The sequence below is a fragment of the Anas acuta genome, chromosome 3 (assembly GCF_963932015.1).
Source record: "Anas acuta chromosome 3, bAnaAcu1.1, whole genome shotgun sequence".
In the NCBI taxonomy this organism is placed as follows: Eukaryota; Metazoa; Chordata; class Aves; order Anseriformes; family Anatidae; genus Anas; species Anas acuta.
This window is the reverse complement of record NC_088981.1, coordinates 32984244-33004469: the sequence shown is the minus strand read 5'-3', so window position 1 is coordinate 33004469 and position 20226 is coordinate 32984244. Positions and strand designations below refer to the sequence as shown.

The following is a 20226-nucleotide window of genomic DNA, read 5'->3' as shown; positions in this document are numbered from 1 at the left end:
GCTGCCTTGCTGACTTGCAGGTAAAGACTCTCCTTCTTGAGCAGGAGCAGTCTATTTTGGGGTATGACTGTTCTTTGCCATCCATTGGTGGTTTCCTGCCACCTCTCAGTGGTTTCTCTTTCTGAGCAGGCATTGCTCAACAGCTCAGGTAACACCTTCACCTTCCACGTGCACAGGAATGAAGTGGCACAGGCTGGTCACTGCAGTACTTCACCAGCAGGGCACAAGAGCTGTCCTGGCAGTGGGGGTGAGAGAGTAGCACAGCGAGCAGGGGCAGGAGCTCTGCTAAGGTAATCCCTTCCCACCAATGAGTCAGGGACTTTAACCAGCTCATATTACCGCACACAGTTAATGTGACTCAGATACTACCTGATCACCTGATAGCTGTGGTGATGCCATTGCACGTCTAGTTATGAGCTGACAATGTCCTTCTATTCTCTGAAAGTGAAAGATTTGCACAGTGTGATGGAGAAACATGATGAGTGCAGGGGAGATGCATGAAGTGATCTCTCTTTTCACCCCAGCTCCTGGGCAGCCTGATCCAGTGTCTGGTCAATGGAGAGGTGAGGAGAGACCCTCCATGACTCCAGCAAGGCACCCACTTTGACACTGGCTTTCCCAGTTAACTAACTGGGACAGAAGAGCTCAGGCATCCCACCTTGTGCTTAGGGCTGTGGAACAGACCTTGCCCTCAGACTGTCAATTGCTCTGTTCCATAACCTTTTCCTCCTGTGTCTTCTTCACCTCTGCCAGCTCCTTGTTTTCACCATCTTCTTCTTCTTGGCATCCCCAGTTCCTGTCTGTGATCTCTGCTGTCTTTCTACCTCCCTTCTCATCATCTTCTGATGCTTTCTCACCACCCCTTCCTACTGGCATCCCTGCAGCTTCCACGTGCCAGCCCCCAGATTCTTTCTCTCCTCATTTCCTACCTCCTACCCTTCTACATGGCAATCAGCACACTCCTCCTCCAGGTAGTCTGACATCACATCTAGCCACGACTTGGAGAGAGGCTCACCACAAGTTCTCACACGTCCAAAGCTCAGTGGAGCAACTGCAGATAAAGCCTTGCTCAGCGAGGGATGCCTGGGACAGCACAGGCTCTCCTGCTCCCTGGGACTGTGCACACCACTGCTTTTTGGAGATAAAGACCTGATTAGCTCTGGGTAGGTTTTTTGTTTGTTTGTTTTTATTATTTTTTTTTTAAAGGGTAGCAACAAATTACATATTGGCCCCTTTCCAGACAAGTATCAAGGCCCTCTAAAATGGTCAGTGACAATATAGTACAAAAAAAAAAAAGAAAAAGAAAAAAAGAGAAAAAAAAAAAAAAGAAAAAAAGAAAAAAAAGAAAAATTATACAGGGCAAAGCATTGTCATTTTCCTAAACTTATTCTCAGAAACCAAAGAATCATTTTAGCCAAAACTTAAAAATTTAATTAATTAATCATGCTGAAGCAAGAGACCTAGGATGGAAAATTTTAGGCTAAATACTCAGTGACTGGCAATGTTACAAGCAACTACAAGGAAAAAAAAAATCTGAATAACACGAAGTGCTGGCTAACTTTACCCAGCGCTGCCCTTGATATGCAGATTCTCAGAAGCGCAATACCCCTCCTGTCAAATTTATCACTGTGGTAATGCTGGTACCAACTTAGTGAGAGTTTTGCCTGAGTAAAGGCTAAGAAAAATATTGAGTAAGGACTTGGGACGTTGCCTGCTAAAATCATGGTGCAAATAAAGTGCAATGGCACTGCATGTTGTGTCTTACACGGGCTGTACTTCCTTGTCATTCGGGAAGCCCAGGTAGTTTACAGAGCACATGAGATCAGGAAGTCCATCAAGATGTTCCTGGCATAGATTAGTCACAAGACTATCTATCCAAGGGTCAGTCACATGTGTGGAAAATAAAAAATAGCAGCTGACAATCGGTTGGTCTCTGAACATAATCAATGTGCACTGTAATACTCCATGAATCACACAGTGCACACATGCATTGAACCTCCTTCATGTCAAGAAGAGGATTTTTGTGTAAATCCAAACAGCTAAGTACAACTCTGAATTACAAAACATAGAGGAGGGACCTCTCTGCAGAACTGCCAGCATCGTTTCCTTTACAGGCAGATGGCAAAATTGCCATAAAAAGACACTTGAGGAGGAATTTGCCAGTAACACTTGGAGGGGTGTAAAGAGCCTGTCCCTCTAAATTGGGGAAGGAAATGTCAAGCCAGCAGATCCAGATTTTTATATCCCTGTATAGATTTATCCTCAGAGAGGGGATTAAAGTCTTTGCATTTAAATAAATAAATAAATAAATCAGCAGTTTGGGGATACATCATTGCAGAATCACGTCTAGCAACCCAGCTTCAGTCAGCGTGACGGGGGGAAGCTGGCATCACACCCGCCAGCCCAATGGCAGGGAGATGCAGCAGGCTGCTGGGTGGACACATACAGATCATCCATCTAGGCATGACGAAAGAAGAACAGACATTTGGCATCGGTGGTTGCCATTAGATTCGCTGCCTCTCCCAAGGTGCTGGTGACTAAGAAAATCCTATGTCGACCAGTTTCTGCCAGACAGAACATTTGTTTCCTGCTCATGCAGAATTGTCTTTTATTCATTTTCACATCCAAAAGACAAGCCAGCTAAATTACACACACTTGTGCAGCAAAACCCAGAACGCGGGGCTATTCCCACAAGAAAGACTCAGAGACCTGTGCCATGGGAAAGAATGGGCCATGAGGGGAGGATGAGGAGGAGGGCTCTTCATGGGCCATCACAGAAGACAAGACAAATAATACTGACCAAATGCAGAACCTGACTGCGCAGGCCTATATTATGTAGCCCAGAAATTCAGCCAGGTATTGCTGAACCATGGCAAGGTTCCCATCCCCTTTGCTAGTCCCACAGGAGTCCACACCTAGGTGACACAGGGAGGGAGGTTCAGGACTCAACATCCAGCAAACAGCAGGCTCTAAGAACCATCTCACCAGGCTGCATGGTTTATTTTTGGTTTCTTCAAGACTCCTTCTGCTGCAGACTCCCAGCAAAAGAACAGACACAGAAATAGGCAGTGTGAGTGTCGCCTTCCCCAGATAGATTTCACACTTGTAAGGCACAAAGAAGGAAACCAACGTCACTTTGATCGAGTGCTGTGGAGTAGGGTTAAATGATGACACACCACTCGCTGCTGCGCGACACCTCGTCAGTTTAGCATACTCACGCCTGATCTCTGAGTGCTACCCCTTATAAATAAAGGAAAATATTTTCAGGAGTGTGCAGGTGACACAGGAGCCCAAGCCCCATCACGGCTCAGTGAGATGTTGCATCAGATTGTAGGCACATAACAGAGGTACTTAACAGGTTGATTACCCAGGTGTCGAGTGGGACAGATGCCACCACAAGGAACCTGGAGCTGAATGAAACACTTTCTGGAGGTGTCCATCTCCCCTCACAGAGAGCTGAGGCTCACTGCACCAGCTCACAACCGAAATGCACCCATGAAACCATTTCATCAGGGTATATTAACATCTGCCCCCCTAAATCCTGGTGAGCAGCACTTCCCTCCAGAAATGCACCTACGGCTTGGCTGGGCTACTCAAGGACTGCAGCTCCTCACTGGGACTAGGAGCCCCAAATCTAACCCTGGTGACACAAAGCAAAAAGAGTTTTTTTCTAGAAAGGCCCCCCAGCAACAACATGTTCCCAGGACATGACACCCTGACGGACAGCACTGGGTGGCTGTGTAGCACTGAAACACCAGAGACGCTGCAAGCTGCACGGGGAGCCCAGAGCACAGCATCTGTCCTGGGAGGAGATGTTTACACTGGCTGTTTCACAGCCAGCTCACCGCTTTTCTTCCCAGCTCATGAAGGTGCTGCCTCCGCCCAATGTTGATCAGAGCACACGAGACCCGGTGTCAATGCTGCCTGCAGGCTGAGGGGGTTTCAGGTCCCATCTCCCAGGAAAGATGGAGCAATAGGGCACGTGGAGGTAAAGGTGTTCTCCTACAATCACAGGGGCTCAGTGAGCCTAGGAATTAGAGGTCTAAAGGCCCTCTACAACAAAAAGCATGCTCTGCAACCTAGAGCAGCAAGGTCACACGCTGCAGCATCTCTTATTCCTCCAGCACAGCTGGCTCACACCAAAGGCCTGCAATAGGCACAATAGGTTGTCCTTACACCAGCTCCTCTCCCAGAGCCCAATCGTGCCACATTCCTGCTGAATGCAGGTGATGCAGCAGGTCTGTATGTCAGCATCACCACAGGAGGAGTCCCATGCTTGGGATGACTTCTCCAGCAGCAGCATCTGGAACGGTGCACCTGTGCCTTGTACTGTGAAGCAGTGGCCCTCGGTCTCATAAATCCTGTGGGCGTCAACCGCTGCCACATCAAACATTGTCCCTGCTGTTACTTGTGTGATCTGCGTGATCTGCCAGAGAACAGGGGACATGTGAGGCCATCCTTAGGTGTGAGCACACGGTTCCCCTAGAACGACAGCTGAAATATTCACCGTGACATATTAAAATAAACCAACCCTCCCTCCTTCAGAGCCAGCTTGTGAACATGTAGGGTGTGTGTAGTCGGATGAATGTCACTGCCAGATAACGACATCTCACACAATAATGCAGTGTGAAGAGCCCAAGTGAATGCCAGTTAGTGATCGCTGTCACGTCAGTATATTGCAAAAGAGCGACTGCTCTGCTCGCTGTTGCCACAGTGTGATTTTGGAGAACCTCAGCACTCACCCCTGAGCAGCTTCTGAAACTGTCCACAGGGAATGTTTCTCTGCTTTCCCTTTGTCCTTGACCATATCTTTATACCAGGTGATTATAAGTGTAATCATGTGCGGGGAAGAAAAAAAAAAAAAGAAAAAAAAAAGAAGCCACACAATAAAACAAGCTTGGATTAGAAACTGTTTTCTGGAGCACGCAAAGAGAAAGTCTTTGCCTGAAACAAGAGTTTGTTAGAAATAATTGCACATAAATAGGCAGTGATATTTCAAGAAGCCGGTCTACGATCCTCTAACCAAAATCCCTGTTCCCATCATCTCATTTCTCAATTTAACCTCAGACTTTGCCAGTTCCCTAGCTTAATCAGAGTTCTCCCCTCTGTGATATCAAGAGGGAGCAATAAGGCATAAGGGGGTCTGGAAAAGAATTCAGGCACAGACTGTCTACATGAAGATCCCTTCCCACTGCTTCTGCCTCTTTCCATTTAGACTGTCAGCTTTGCAAAGAAAGGCTATGCACTTTCCTGCAAGCTTGCACAGCGTTTGCACAAAGGTCCCGCACCCAACATTTAAACAGTTGTAGCTAAACAGAGTAAAGTGCCTTACTGTGGGTTTTTCTTTCCTGGGGTAAGGTGCATGCAGTGGGAATCTTTTGAGATCCTTAGCTCTTCCAGCATTTCCCCCTCTGTATTCCAAGTTTTTGTGTGATTAAAATCGTAGTTCAGCCAGACTCAGATGAACAAAGAAGTGACCACGAAGAGTTAAGTCTGTTGACATAAACTGATTTATTTCTGGACTAGAGTCCTGTTTCCCATCCTGCTTTGCACCCTCAGTTTTACTGGGCAAAATAAGTCTAAATAGTTGTTCGGTGCCAGACACAGCCACCATGGCTGAGGAACGGAGAAGATTTAGCCGCTGCAAACCATGGAAGCAGCCATAGGAAGAGCTAATTTCACAACACATGGGAGGCTGTCAGATGCCTCCTCTGACTGGGAAAGACACAGACTTTTCAGAGTAGATTTAAATCCAAGAGAAATATTTATTTTAAAAGATAACAAAGGATTCGCTGTTGACAATAAGATGGTAACAAGCAAGGCCATGCAAGACACGCTTTTCACCCATAACCCACATATGTTCAGGGAGTGTCTCACCCCAGTCCAACATCTGTCCAGGTATTTGAGCAATGACTTCAGCAGAGATCAGCACTTGGTAAACATCTACATGAGCTGGGGCAGTACAGCCAGACCTAGGGGTGGCAAAGAGAGCGTAGGCTTAGGTTGTAGCTATACTGCAAAAGGAGGTCTAAGAGCAGCAGCCTACAGCCAGCTTTAGGCCAAACAATTGGGGCATGAAGAAGGTTGTGTCTTTATTGCTGCTGTCACTTGAGCCCTTGAGAAAGCAAGAACATCCAGACATTGTCTGCTAGACCCACTTGTGCTGGAGCCTTCCAGGTGTCATGAGCATCTAAAACCAAGTGGGAACCCCTTTTGGTATCCCATAAAGGGCTTTCTAAAGAGAGTCCTTCTGAAAAGGATCCTAGTAGTAGTAGATGGTGACTCTCTACTTTTTTATCTTGCACAGCTGAAGACGCACGTCCAATGGTAGCATGTTGTCTCTCAGAAAGCTGAGCTATTTCTGAGATGCCATACTTTCATATGGCTTCCAGAAACCCTTAGGACATCTCTATAAGTCTCCCTTCATTCCTTGTATGATACAAAGCTGAGGTCTCTGAGACAATATATTACTGTTTAAAGAAACATTTTTACAGAAAAAAAAAAAAAAGAGGAGCATCATTAACAAGCACTGCATATATCACATTTTGCAGAATATCCAATGGACAGTGCAAGGATTTGGTTCTTGAAAGTTGATTTTTTGGCTTCCCCTCAGTGAAGAGAGCAGCATGGTGCCACCTTGGGTTTTAACTCATCTGGCTTCTCTTTCCATCCTTTCCACAAGCCTTGTGAAATACTATTCCCAATCATAGTTCCAAGAGTTATTTATTTACTTATTTGTGAGATGTAGAGTGCAGGTTATTTTGCAAATGTTTTTTTTTTTTTTCCTGGTGTTATTGTTACCTTGTTTTTATAGTGTAAATCCAATATTTCTCTTCTGGTCATAAAGTCTGTCAAGAATCCAGGATAAGAGCAGCAATTCACATACCTCACTGAGCACAACCAGATTTACCAGGTCAGCAACAATATATCTTTAGGATATCAGAATGCATCACCTGTGGCTTTATTATAATTCCCCTCTGCCTGAAGTTGGGGTTCTAGGTCCAGCAGACAAAGAGTTTAGAGCGATGGTATGCTCTCACTTTTCTAGTCATTAGTGCTAAGAGAATGCACACAAACCTTAGAAGCAACCAGTAAATAGCTGCCTGGATCGAGCTCTGTGAGCACTTTAATCATCATATGGTCTGAGAAACCTCCTGGGCATGTGTGCGTTTCTGAGACAGAACGCGAAGGTAACCCAGCCCAACCAAGCCATTGCAAGGTCTCCCACATCAGTGCTTCAAGTGCTGAGGGAACAAAGACAGGAAAAGGGAGAGAGATGTGTCATGGGCTGGGCATGGGCTGGAGAAACATCTTCTGGAGAAATCAGCAGACGGGTACTGGGAAGGTAGGTGGTCAGTTCCCATTGCAGAGGCCCTTCATGACACTGAGACACACATTTCCCCTTTGACACATTGGAAACAATTTCAGCTGCCCACACTGCAATTCCCCCTCTGGAAAAGGGAGAATCCGATGCTCTCTGTTCTGCTCATCTCCCACATGGATCAGTCCCACCAGCATTCGGGTGCTTGCCCAGATGCTTTCGGCATGGGGACCAGCTGTTGGTGTCTCAAGAGGGGGACAACACAGAACATTACGGCAGCTGGTGCCTAATGAGAGAACAGGCTGTGTTGCAGAAGCCTCAACTGGATGAAAACTGAGCCTGCCATGTCCCATTTTCCCAAGACCAGCCTGAGGAAAGCAATAGATACAGCAAGGAAGGAATAGGTGGGCTGGTGCTTCTAACGGCAGTGCAGAGGAGTCCCATAGTGGTTGTTATCCCAGCAGCTAGAGGTGTTATCCGGTGCAGGTGGGACTCTCATCTCCCTTTTGGCTTCTGATGGTGCAGGTGAGCAGCCTGCCAACCTGAGACTTCTTTCCCCTGGGGAACACTGGGTGGTGCCTCAGTGCTGGCCAGATCAAAAAGGTCTCCAGAAAGATTTGTTCTTTCTCAAACATTTTGCAGCATAGCCCCTCTTTCTCAGAGGCTCATTGAAAAAATGCCACTTCATCAACAGCAATGAGTGACAGGGCCCCCAGGACACCCTACTTGTCTCCTGCAGGTTCATCAAAACACCCACTCCACTGCCAAAGTGCACAATACAAATCGTGAAGATGTATTCAGCTGGGCACCCCGTCCTCCTCAGCACCCAGGCAGTCCTTCCCCCATTTACAGCAAACAAAGAGAAATATTTGCAAAGCCATGGGCATGCACAGGGGAGACCAGTGCTGCTGCTGCTTGGTGCAGAGTGGGGATATGAAGGGAGACCCCACAGAGAGCCTGGGGAGCCCAGAGCTGCTGTGAGAGAGATCACTGGAGCAGCTCCTCCCCACATCTAGGTGGCCTCAGTGACTTCACCCTGCCCTGGCTGGGTTATGCCTCCTGTGCCTTGTTTCCTGAAATAGGGATCCACATGTCTGGCTCGATGAGAGCAGGCTGTCCTCGCAGTGTTTAGAAGAAGCTATGTAAGTGGAAAGCATTTTTACATGAGCTAATTTGACATGCAGCATTTCAGGAACTTACAATTTATTCCATTCACATTTCTAGCCAGAGACAGCGTCTTTATTTTTATGGTTTGGGGGGGGGGAAGAAAAAAAAAAAGCAGAGCAAGAAAAGAAAAAGAAAACTGAGCAAATAATAACATGTATGGGTGTGTAATACTCCAACCGCATGGCTACAGCAACATTTGGTCCCATTGACCTTTTTGCTCAAATTAAGGTAATTACTCACAGCTACTGACAATAATCTGCTGGGTTATGTCTGTGGATTAGCCTATACAGAGGGGTATGATAAATACTTTTATAGTTTGACACATACAGATGACTCCAGGCTTGATCCAAAGTCTAAGTACAAACTGTCCTTAAGTGCAGAATGATTAAACCTTAATTAAAGATATAGAAAGATAAATAGATGGATAGATAGATAGACAGACAGACTACATGTGTTAAAATAGATCTAGTCAGGAAATTTCTGCTATAATTTATTTCTGAGGGAAACAGACTTTCTACCAACATCAGCAGTTTTTGTTTCCCAAGAGATTTGTTTTTAAATTTTCCAGTAGGAAAATCAGACCCATGTATTTTAGATCAGATAATTCAGCGTGAATGACGATATGTTATGTCGTTGACCTGGCTCAAAATACTCTCTTTCAAGTACATTTGCATACTGTGATGCACTGTCTCCTAGGCATTTGCATTTCTTTCCCATAATATAGAAGTCCTCTAGTTCATATGAGGAAACAGGGCTACCAATCAACCTGGGCCATGTGCTTCCATACAAAAATCCTTTGTAATGCTGAACTGACTCAAAAAGAAGCACTCTGGAAAAAAAAATTAACAAACTGACTCAGAACATTGCACCCTGGAACAGTTAAATAGACCATTCCCCTCAGACTTGTCAACAAAAGCAATTTCCAGATGTAAATATTTTAGAAGTTTTGTTCAAAAACCTCTGTATTTCAAATGTACATTTCACTCTTGTCATAAAGGAAATGTTGAAATATCTATTTCATGAAATAGAAATTCTGATTTTTATTTTGTTTTCTTGCTGCATAGCATACACACACACAAAGAAAAGTAGTATTTTCCTAGCTCAAGTTATGAGGCTGATATGCTGTTATTTAAAAATAAAAATAATTAAAAAAAAAATCTCACCTGGAGACCTCATATTGTGATAGAAGCCAGCAGGCAGCTAAGCACCACACAGCTGTTTGCTCACTCCCTCCCACACTTAGTGGGATGGGAAAGAAGAAAAAAAAGTGGGATGGGAAAGAGGAAAAAAAAAAGTTAAAAACTCATGGGTTGAGATAAAGATATTTTGATAGAACAGAAAATGAATGGAAAATCATAATAATGATAGAAGAAAATATTAAGCAAGTGATGTATATCTCATAATTTGCATATTTACACAGCGTTGACTACCCTTAAATGAGCCTTGGAGACTTTTGCTGCTTGAGCCTGGATATTGCATCTGTGCACTATTTCCGCTTACAAAGGTAAAGCACCCACTGCACTCTGCTAGCACTGATTTTCTGTTTACCGTGAATGAAACACCTGGGATGAGACACACAAGCCCTCAGGTCATAACGCTTGTTGCATGACACTTTGATATTAAATTCTGGCATTTAATATCATTTAGAGTGAGCCCTGGAAGCTTGCTTGCAAAGCAGCAAGGTTCATCCCTGAGGCCAAGCTGCCTGCAAGCCCTTCTGGTGCTGAGCCATCTGGTCCCAAGGCTCAGTTCGTGTTTGCAGTCTCCCACTGTAATTTGCACACCCACAATTTGACATCTCTTGACAAAAGCATAGGTAGTATTTTTGTAAAGATTTGAGAGCTCATATTTTTACTACTATTTTTCATCCTAAGGGTTAAGAGCACTTACCTACCCATCAGAGGTGCTGGGAAATATTCACTGGTTCTGGTGCAGTCTGGAGCAAAAGATGGAGGTTTTTACTAACCCACTAATTCTGAGGCAAGTGTGGAATAGGCCTGGCACTACTTGTTGTCCTTTAAGAAGAAAGAGATAACCCCAGGTAGAAGCAGGAGCTGGAATAAGACCTATGAACTTGAGGGTGAGAAAATGCAGAAAGCATTGACGCTCCAAGCAGACAGGTGGAAGCTGGGAGGAAGTTAATGTATGTGTCTTATTCATGGTGTTTTCAGACCAGTCTTATCAGCTAGATCCTCAGCTGAGGGATATTTTGGGCCAAACCTTCAGCAGGTGTGAAGCAGTGCAGCTGCAGGGATAAGCCCTGGCTTAGCAACAGAAGAATCACAGGAACCAGAAAATGACTCCTTCCCTGTGACTGGCTTAATCAGAGTTTAGCTATCCCTGAGTGACATTTGCCCTAATCTCTTTCAAGATTTCCAGTGCCCTTCTAGTCAATCTAAGACAAGCCAGGAGACCGAATCCATGGTCTAAGCCGGTAAATCCATGCAGTAGCAGTGATTTACACCCATTGCTTGTTTACTCCTTGAAAACACATTCCAGAAATACCCATGGGGTTCTCATTTTCCTGCTGCTTCTGGAGGTCTCACCTAAATCCAGAAGGCAACAAACCTCTGACACCACAAAAGTCCCTCTGGTTTTCTCTCCCATTGCCACCAGACCGAGCACAGCAAGCACAAGAATCCAGCAAAACAAAGCCAAACAGCTTCGTGCTGTTATTTTAAGCCAGGAGAGGGGATGGGGGGAAGCGGGGGGAGAACAAACTGCTCTGCGTAAGCTGGGAAATCATTTAGTTTTGGCCGATGGCCTCTTGTGGCTGTGGTTTCCACAACATCTCTGTATTCTATCTGTGTCAAGATGGAACCAACCTCCTGAAATAGACTTAACAAGCTAGACAGGAGCTATTTTAATACCTGGAGCTTGTTCCCTTTAGACTTTGTTGAGTGAGGGGAGAGGGTGGAAGAGGAGAGACAACAAGCCAGGATGATGTTATTTTAACACGTGCACCAGAGCTGTCAAAGCATAGCAGTTCGGCTGCCTTAGCACACACCCCCATCTGCCCCATCGCTACTACGTGCAAGGATGCACAGCCTGAGCTAGCACCCGCATAGACCAGAATTAGCCTCATTTGTGTATGCACACGCACACGTCTTACTGGAAAAGCGTCACGGTTTCCTTCGTCTCACACCAAGGAGGAAGCGTGACTTAATGTCTCCAGATGCATGCATGCAAGGCGTGATGGGTGACCCGACAAAAAGTGAGATGGACCCTTGTGACCCCAAGCCACATACACATCACTCCCCCCAATCATGCCACTAAAATAACTTGACCATCCCAGTTCTGCTCAGGACTGCTTCTTCCCAGCAACAGACGTTGCAAATCTGGAAAGGGTGACAGAACCAGGTGCTTGAATGCTCTGGAACAAGAGCTTTGATACCATCTGGTGCTGTGTGATAATAGGGTAGACTTTCACAGACTTCATCCACTGAAGCAATACAGACCGGTCCTTTCCCCAAGCCTGCCTGGTTCCCAGTTTCATAACAGCTCAAACCACAACTTCCCCTCCTTTCTTCACTGGTTTTGCAGGATTAAATAGTCTGTCTCAAAAATGTTCTCCCAAACAGTCAGTGTCATCCCAGACCCTTTCAAATCTCAGTGCACAAGGAAGCTTTAACAAATGCTCCTGGAGTGTTTTTCTATGTTTCTGTGCTGGAGGATTCATCCTGGTGTCTTGTAATGGTGTACTGTGCTGAGGGATCAGCCCCTCCATGGCAATCCAGATCCAAGGTATCCTGATATATACTGGGCACCTGTGGCCTGATATGATGCCACAAAACAGCAGAGAGACCAAGGCCATATACACCTTATATCACCTTTAGGTCAGAGAATAACTTGCTTCAAGGAGGATATTCTTCAGGAGCAAACCAAGCCCCTTTGGCAGCCTGTCTTACTGCTGAAGTCACAGGGCAAAAATCTTTAACTACCCCAGTATCTGGATATGATTCAGATTATATGTTTGCATATAATCTTTATGTTTGCACACCTTCTGTAGTGAAATAATGTCTGAATCTTCTTATACCTCTGCATTATGCAGCAAATCAGATCAAAAACATATGTGTGTCACTGTGCTGCTTCTTCTTTCAAGGTTAACTCTAATTTCTTTGCCCTTGCAACCAGACCTCCCCAACACAGCAGTGAGGTCATCTCTATCAGATGGAAAGAGCTAAAACGTGACACAGGCGATCTCAGCTCCATTGGCTGCTTATCTAAGTACCTGCAGCCAAAACAGAAAGCTTACTCAGGCTGCCAAATAAAAATACCTCTTGTAGGCACATTCCTTGCAGAGTACGTGAGAGGGAGAGCTGAGGAGACAGCAAGGGAGGGCAGCAAGCAGTGAAATAGAATAAAAAAAAATACATAGGTAAATGGATGGATGGATAGATAGATAGAAACAGACAAGAGAGTAGGTGAGAAAAAGAAAAACACAGGTGAAGACCTATGAAGATAGAGACAAGGAGACAAGGGACACGGGGGACATACTCATTCCACTAGCAGTAAATGTCATGGCAGACAACACAGCTGTATGATACAGTGCTTTCTTAGCTATGCACAGTGAAATCCTAGCCCTGTGGAAGACTATGGCCAAAATCCCATTGACTTCAGTAATGCCAAGACAAATGGAGCTGCCCTGTGTCTCCCAGCACCAGCTCTGGCCCTTCAACCTGTCAAAATCATTCCTGCAACCTGATGCTGCTTCTCCAGTTTCACCCATCACACTGCCAGAACCAGGCCCAAAGGGGCAGCAGGGAATAACTGCATAAAAGGCCAATTTCTGTTTTCACTGTTTTCCGTGTATGGTGACAAAGCGGACAGCCAAGAGCAGAATTTAGCACCTGCAGCCCATCGCCCTTCAGAAAGGCCTTCAGGCCCAGCAGGATTTCCTTCTCAATGTCACTGCACCTTGTTTCTGCCTAGGGAAAAGGAATGACTCCTAATTACTACAAAGGGTGGCTAACCAGCTCCAGCTTGCTGGGAGCTTTATCCAAAATAACTGGAAAGATTTCCACTGCTTTCGGAGAGCAAAGCATGCACTGACATCAAACTGATGCAAAGTGGCAGAGGCACTGCAGCCAGCAGAGCCAGCTCTCACAACAGGGTGGACTCTGAGAGCTTGCTCTGTCTTATTTCTCACTGTGATTTGATTACACAGTGATCATAGCTATGCAATGTGGCAGGGCTTAAAACCTTCAAAGTAGAAAGAACTCCTTGCAGTGCAGAGCCACCGCAGGACTGGCTATCACTGGGACAACTGAGTTTTCTGCCTTACTTCCCTATCTTCCCACTCTATCCCCAGTTAAGCTCAAGGTCACAGTCATTTACTTCAAGGTGTCCCGCTGCAAAGGCCCAGGTAACCAAAGGACCAGCTAGCACTTGAGGTGAACATCGTGACTGACAGCTCGACTTCTCCAGCATTCGGGAAATCTCAGCTGCAAGATGAACCTTCTTCCAGATGGCTGGAACAGACCCAGGCTCACTGATGGAGTGATCTTCTGCAAGAAGACACGACGTGCCTTTCTATGCCAAGTGTGAGGGCATTTCTTCAAATCCTTCTTTTATCCTTCAGAGATAAAAACCAAAAGTGAAAGGAAAAATGAATGTCAAAACTTCAGCACAGCAAAACATTCCACCCTCATTCTGACAGCAAACATACATGTTCCTCATGCTGCTCAGGTGTTCAGAAAATGGGTGACGAAAGGGTTGTGAGGATTTCTGCACAGAACCAGCTCAGCAATTCTCATTAGGGAAATGAGAATTAAGTAGGATTTTTTTTAAGTAGGGTGTTTCCCTAGGACACAGTGCTGGGTCAAATAGGTGGGAGGAGTCCATCTTGCTGATATGGAGTGAGGAGAAAACACGCTCCCCAATTCTTCTCAATAACTGCACACCCCAGCACCCCTGCTTTAACCTCAGCACCAGTAACATACTGGGGTTTTGTGCAGTGGCATTAGCAAGATAGGCAGTAGTTTATGGCCATTTTGCTGACTCTGCAAACCAGCTACACTAAGCATTTTTCTACTTTGTGTTTAGCTTGAGTCATATCTTCAATGAGAGAAGAGAAGAGAAGAGAAGAGAAGAGAAGAGAAGAGAAGAGAAGAGAAGAGAAGAGAAGAGAAGAGAAGAGAAGAGAAGAGAAGAGAAGAGAAGAGAAGAGAAGAGAAGAGAAGAGAAGAGAAGAGAAGAGAAGAGAAGAGAAGAGAAGAGAAGAGAAGAGAAGAGAAGAGAAGAGAAGAGAAGAGAAGAGAAGAGAAGAGAAGAGAAGAAGCAGGATCTATGACTAGTGCCGGACGAAGCACTGATACACAGCCCTGTGGCTCCAGCACTTTAGTTTCAGCAGATGCACATACACCGAGTGATGTGTTGACTCAAATGCTGTCATGGGCATAAATGGCATAAACATTGCCTGATCGCAAACAAGTGCCACCTTGTGAGGCACATGTGCTCAGAACCAGGTGCGTGTCACTTCAGTAGCGCTGGAGGATATTACCCTGACTTAGCTATAAAAAGAAGGAGGGGGGTGGACACTGCAGCAGGTACTGGAAATTGTTCTTGGCTCCTAGCAGCATTGTTTGATCTGTTCAGCGGGTCATGTGCCAGCCAGCCGCCTCTCTACGTGTGTTTAGGCAGCTCTTGCATGTCTGAATTCTCCTGGACAGCTGGTTGTTTTAACTCCTTCAGCTGCCTTGACCTCCAGCAGGAAGGCACTGTTAGAAGCAGCAGAATGAAACCCAGCAGGGCTGGAAAGCAGCAAAGGGCTTGAGTTAAGCAAAGAGGGTTTTGGACTTGAGAATGAAATGGTGAATTTGCAGGGACCCTCAAATTAGTGGTGCTCGGTGCTGTTGCTGTTGATAAAAACAGACTTGATGGTCATACTCCTGAGAGGTGTTTCCTAACAAGGCTTTGATGGAAAATTAGCCAGGGCAGCCTCTACTCTGTCAAGCTTTGAAATCCTGCCGTGGAAACATGTAGCACAGGCTGAAGAGTCAAGGATAACAGCAGTATATAGCACAAGCTGGTATCAAGCAAATAACTGGCGGGGAAAGGTTCATATGCCTGTCATGCCGTGCATCTTCAGTTGCATGCATCCCTCATAAAAGCAAATCCTAAACCTAGAAAGCTTGTAAAATTGACACTCTCCACTGGAGCCTGTGACTAGCCTGTTGCTCTGAATCACACAGCTATGACCCCTTCCCTTCCCATGCCTTACCTTGTTGTCTGGCAGCTGTTAGTGTGCTGCCCCTGCATTAGTGCTGTAGGGCTCCCCTACAACAGGCTGAGGTGGATACCCAGACAGCACATTGCCTCAGGGAGAGTTTTCCAGACTTCCTGCCTCCCTGTGAGTCTTTTCTTCAGAAATCTTCCCTGATGGATCTGAGGCAGGTCTTGATATGATGACCTGTGCTCTGTTGCCCCTACCACATATTGAAGGCATTACACCAGCAACCCCCCTCTCTCTCTCTTTGCCCCATTCTGCTCTATGGGTCCCAAATCTCAGGTCCCTGGCAGAGATCCAGAATCATTCCTCAGGGCTTATTCCAGCCTGCCAATAGTGCTGCTGAGAGTTGAGCACACCTTTCTATTTCCCATCTCTTTGTCCGGAGGATGAGCTGGTTGCAAGGTGGACGGTGACATCCCATGCTTCAGGCAGTGCACTTGTGTTTGCTCTGTTGTAGCCCGAGGAGACTGAGCTGGCATCCTGGGAATTTCAAACATCAGTGAAGACTTCTCTGTTCCACTCCCTCCTTGCTTCTCCTCTGTGGGAGATCTGCTGCCCTTTCATGCAGCTCAGTAAAAGCAAGGGCAGAATCCTGATCATGGAAGATGAGTTAGGAGAATCCTGCAGAAAATGGAAAATAAATCAGGGGTGAGGACGTCCTTCCACTCAACAAAGAGGCCTGGGGCTGTCGTGATCACACAGTGTCTGGAGAACATCCATGACATGGGGACACCACCCCTGACTGTTTTGCTGGTAAAACCACAACACACTCCCACCGGTACCTTCACAAACTACATGGTTGTTCCGTGCTGACCAGTAGGCTATTCTGACCCAGGGTGTCACTGAAGTTAGGAGACATGCAGTGGTGTATAAATGACAAGAGTAAGAGGCTGTAATTGACAACAACAGCGAGGAGAACAGCCTTTTGAGTTTCACCATCTCAGCTAACCCAACCACCTCCTCCCCACAGAGCTTGTCTCCAAGGGAGATCCTAGCTGCTAGCTGCAGGGCCCTGAGGAGAAGTCCTGGCTGCCTTGAGAAGCAACCTTTGTCTTTATGTCCTCCTGATTGACATCTGCATGGATTATGGGTTCTTCTGCCAGAGAATAGGACCGATCTTCTGAAAGTCTGCTTGATTTCCCTTGGGGACTCTGCACCTGTGGAAGATGTTGCCATTGTTGTTTTCTTTGTAGCTAGGGTTTAGGGACTACTGACCTCTACAGCGAAAGGTCCCGGGTATTTCTTTAAGGTATATATCCATGTGGAGACAAGGAGTTTCCCAAAAGGCTGTATTACAAGACACAACAAGCCCAGATGAGCTGGGGTGCTCGAATCAGCAACAACAATCTCACCTGGAAGTCTGGAGATTGGAGACCAGAGCAGAGCAGTGGAAAGACCCTTTTGCATCCAGTCCTCTGTTAGGACAGACAACCATGTCGCATGAATGCGCTCAAAAGCACCTTTGTAAATCAGGCTGACAGCTGCAGTCTATCAAAACACCCTCCTGGAGTGGGAGCTCTGCATGCCACCTAGCTGGCTGCCATGACCTGGTGGCAGGGCATACCAGACTGCAGTCAGCTCCAGCAACCACCGTGGATTTGTGAGATCAGCACTGCTCCTGGTAACTGCCTCTATAAAATATCAGAAGCATCATGTCGGGACTGACTTTACCATTGAATTGTTTATATAAAATAGTAGCTTGAAAAGCATGAGGAACTTTTAGCCTTGTTAACTTTTCATGACCTACCCTTATGTGCTACCTGCAGCAGAGATAAGAACCATTCTCTTGCTCAAGCTCTCTATTGTCCACAGGTACCACTTTAAAAAAGAAGAAAAAAAAAAAAAAAAAGCCTTTTTTTTATTTTATAAGGGAGGTGGGGGGAGAACATTAAACCTTTAAGGCTCAGAAATTATCTACCATATCGAAAGTCACTGTAGGCTTGACAAAATTCCCCTTGTTAATTGGGAGCAGCCTGCAAGGAATTACAAGGCAAAATCAAATATTTGAAATGCCTTTTCCTATTGTTATGCTGCTCTGCTTAACTGCCCTGGCAAACCTGCTGTCAGTTATAAATTTCTTCCTTGTGCCAAGCCATCCCAGCAATAACGAAACGTGCGTGCTCCTGAGTTACCCCCGGTTCCTGGCCTCCTGACAGATCACCCTTTCCTGCCTGTGCCTGTGGTTGGGCAGTGCCCTGAGATGTGTGCGTGTTCACGGAGGCTGCAGCCCATGAAGAAGACACATGGCCATGTGTGGACTCCTCATCCACACTCCACCCACTCCAGGCATCTTCAGGCATCCTTGCACTCGATGGCCAGGGCATAAATCCCCTGGTGTCTCCATGCTCTGATCCCTTCCCAGCCTTGCTCCTTCTGCTCCTCATGCCCTCCACACCAGCCTGCCCAACTGTTTCAGCCCGGAGTCCCCACGCCTTGCCCTGGTCATGCAAGACTTCCTTCACTTGGCCATTTTGGAGCAAAAACACCTTGGTGAATGTTTGGTCTGGACCGGCGAGGCCACTGATACGTTTTCTCACGTGCCACGTGCGATTCAATATGTCTTTTTCATTCTCCAACACAAACGTAAGGTCACTAGAAACTCAAATACCTCTCACTTGTCAAGCGATGACAGATTTCCCAAGACGAAATGCCTGATGCACTAACAGCTAACACAGCCTGGCCCCGGATCTTATGTTTGTCAAGATCACATGTGGCACCATGACTTCATCATCAGGAATATCCCCGAGCGTTAGTCAGTCGGGGCAGCCAGCCTCATTCAGGGGGTGACAAATCATCCGCAGCAGTTAGGCTCCTCACCCCACTAGCACCACCAACACTGGAGGGCAGATAAGCAGAGCAACATGCCCCCCCTTTTTGCCAGCGTGTCCGTGGCACCACGGAAAAAGGTGCGAGGAGCCCCAGGCCCACGCCTATGGACTTTGTGTGGGAAGCCTGCTCTGTCGGAGGTGGTGCAGGAAGCCACACCTGGGAAGTACGGCTCTGCAGCTGTCAGCCAGCCCTCTGCCAGACTGACTGCCAGCAAGAATCACTCCAGGACGGAAGGACAGACCATCCTCCTCACTTATCAGCCTGAGTCAGCGCCCGGGTGATGTGGGTGCCCTCTATCAGCAAGCTGCAGCTGGTTGCGTACTGTGTAGGGCCAGGAGAGTGGTGTGCACAGCCTCTGAGGAATGCACCCAGGTCTCTCACGTCCCTAAAGTGAAGATCCAGCATGGGCATCTCTGCTCCTCGCATCCGCACTCTGCAAGAAGGCAGCTTAGCATGGCTTCACCCTCAGAGCCTGAAAGGTGTAAGGCTCACATAAGCTCATCACAAATGCTTCTCAGGAAAAGCCAAACCTCTGGGTAGGATTTGGGAAGCACACAGTTTTTGAGGATTCCCTCTACTTATCAGTATGTTCTGTGTTTGGTGTGTGAATTTGCGCACAAGGGGAACAGTTGCCCACACACAGCCAGATGGACTTAGTGAAGCCTTTGTCCTGCAGCCTTCAGGCAACCACACTGCCCAATGCCCTGTTGGAAAGTTCTCAAAAGTTATGTTGTTAAGGGTGGGATAAAAATCTCCAGAGAGGAGTCCTGAGCACATCTCACCCTGACGAGGTACAACTTTCAGAACACACCTAATTCTAATTTCTCTTTAGGCAAGACCAGGAAGGACTCTCATAAGGCTCTGGAATAGGTATTTTTCACATCAGCAGAAAGAAAAGCAAAGTCTGGCATTTGCACCTAAGTGGTGATATTTTACCGTTACTGCAAACTGGCAGGTCTGTCGGTGTACTCGGTTCCACATTTGCTTCTGGATTCTGGTTGAGAGCTCCATCCCTTTGTCTCTGGACCAAGCAACACATGGCGTAGCTGGGATGCCCCACTGGCCCTTTCCAGGAACAGAGCATGCCCAAAATTATTAGCAACCCCTTGAGATCAAGTGATGACATAACATGGAGTAGCTACAGAAAGGGACATGTGTAGTGTTCAAAGAGAGTAGGCACAAGTCCAGAAGATGCTTTAGAAATTGTCCACACTTTTAGATGTGCTCACTTGGGGGCACGGTACAGTGCAGTTTCCATCTCCAGTGCAGCTGCTAGGTCTACCTGCTCTGCCTGGGTTTTGCTTGGTTGAGTGACTTGGAGCTTCTTTCACAGCTCAGGATGTTTCCTATGTGTTCCCTCTGCTGGTACTTTGTAAGAAGGGTCAGGCATTAATTTGTGTGGTTTTATAATTGATGTGCCTGCACCTGGAGGTCACAATAGCAATTTGTACCAGGAAGAATGCAGCACTTAAAGGAAAGCCTTGCTCATTTGCTGCACCACAAGGGAAGTCCGTGGACCCTGCACAGGACTCAGCCATGGTCCACAGCGACTGCAGCGTGCCGGCATCAGCCCGGTGGTTTTGCAGGGCTGCCTATTGTGCTCTGACCACCTGCTGTCATCGGGCAGCTGCATCAGCGTGACGGGTTTTCCTGCCTCTTCCAAAACACAGCCCTGGCC

General features: G+C 46.6%; 1 long non-coding RNA gene across 2 annotated transcripts; it reads right to left on the bottom strand.

The window, feature by feature from the left end:
• Positions 1-5741: 5741 nt before the first annotated feature.
• On the bottom strand, positions 5742-12282 carry LOC137853770 (uncharacterized). 2 transcript variants are annotated; one of them, XR_011094700.1, is made up of 3 exons: positions 10379-12282; positions 9652-9726; positions 5742-9317 (listed from the first exon to the last, which is right to left on the bottom strand). It is a non-coding gene; the product is annotated as an uncharacterized lncRNA (long non-coding RNA). The 2 variants fall into 2 exon arrangements; XR_011094699.1 differs by lacking the exon at positions 9652-9726.
• Between the last annotated feature and the right edge of the window lie 7944 nt (positions 12283-20226).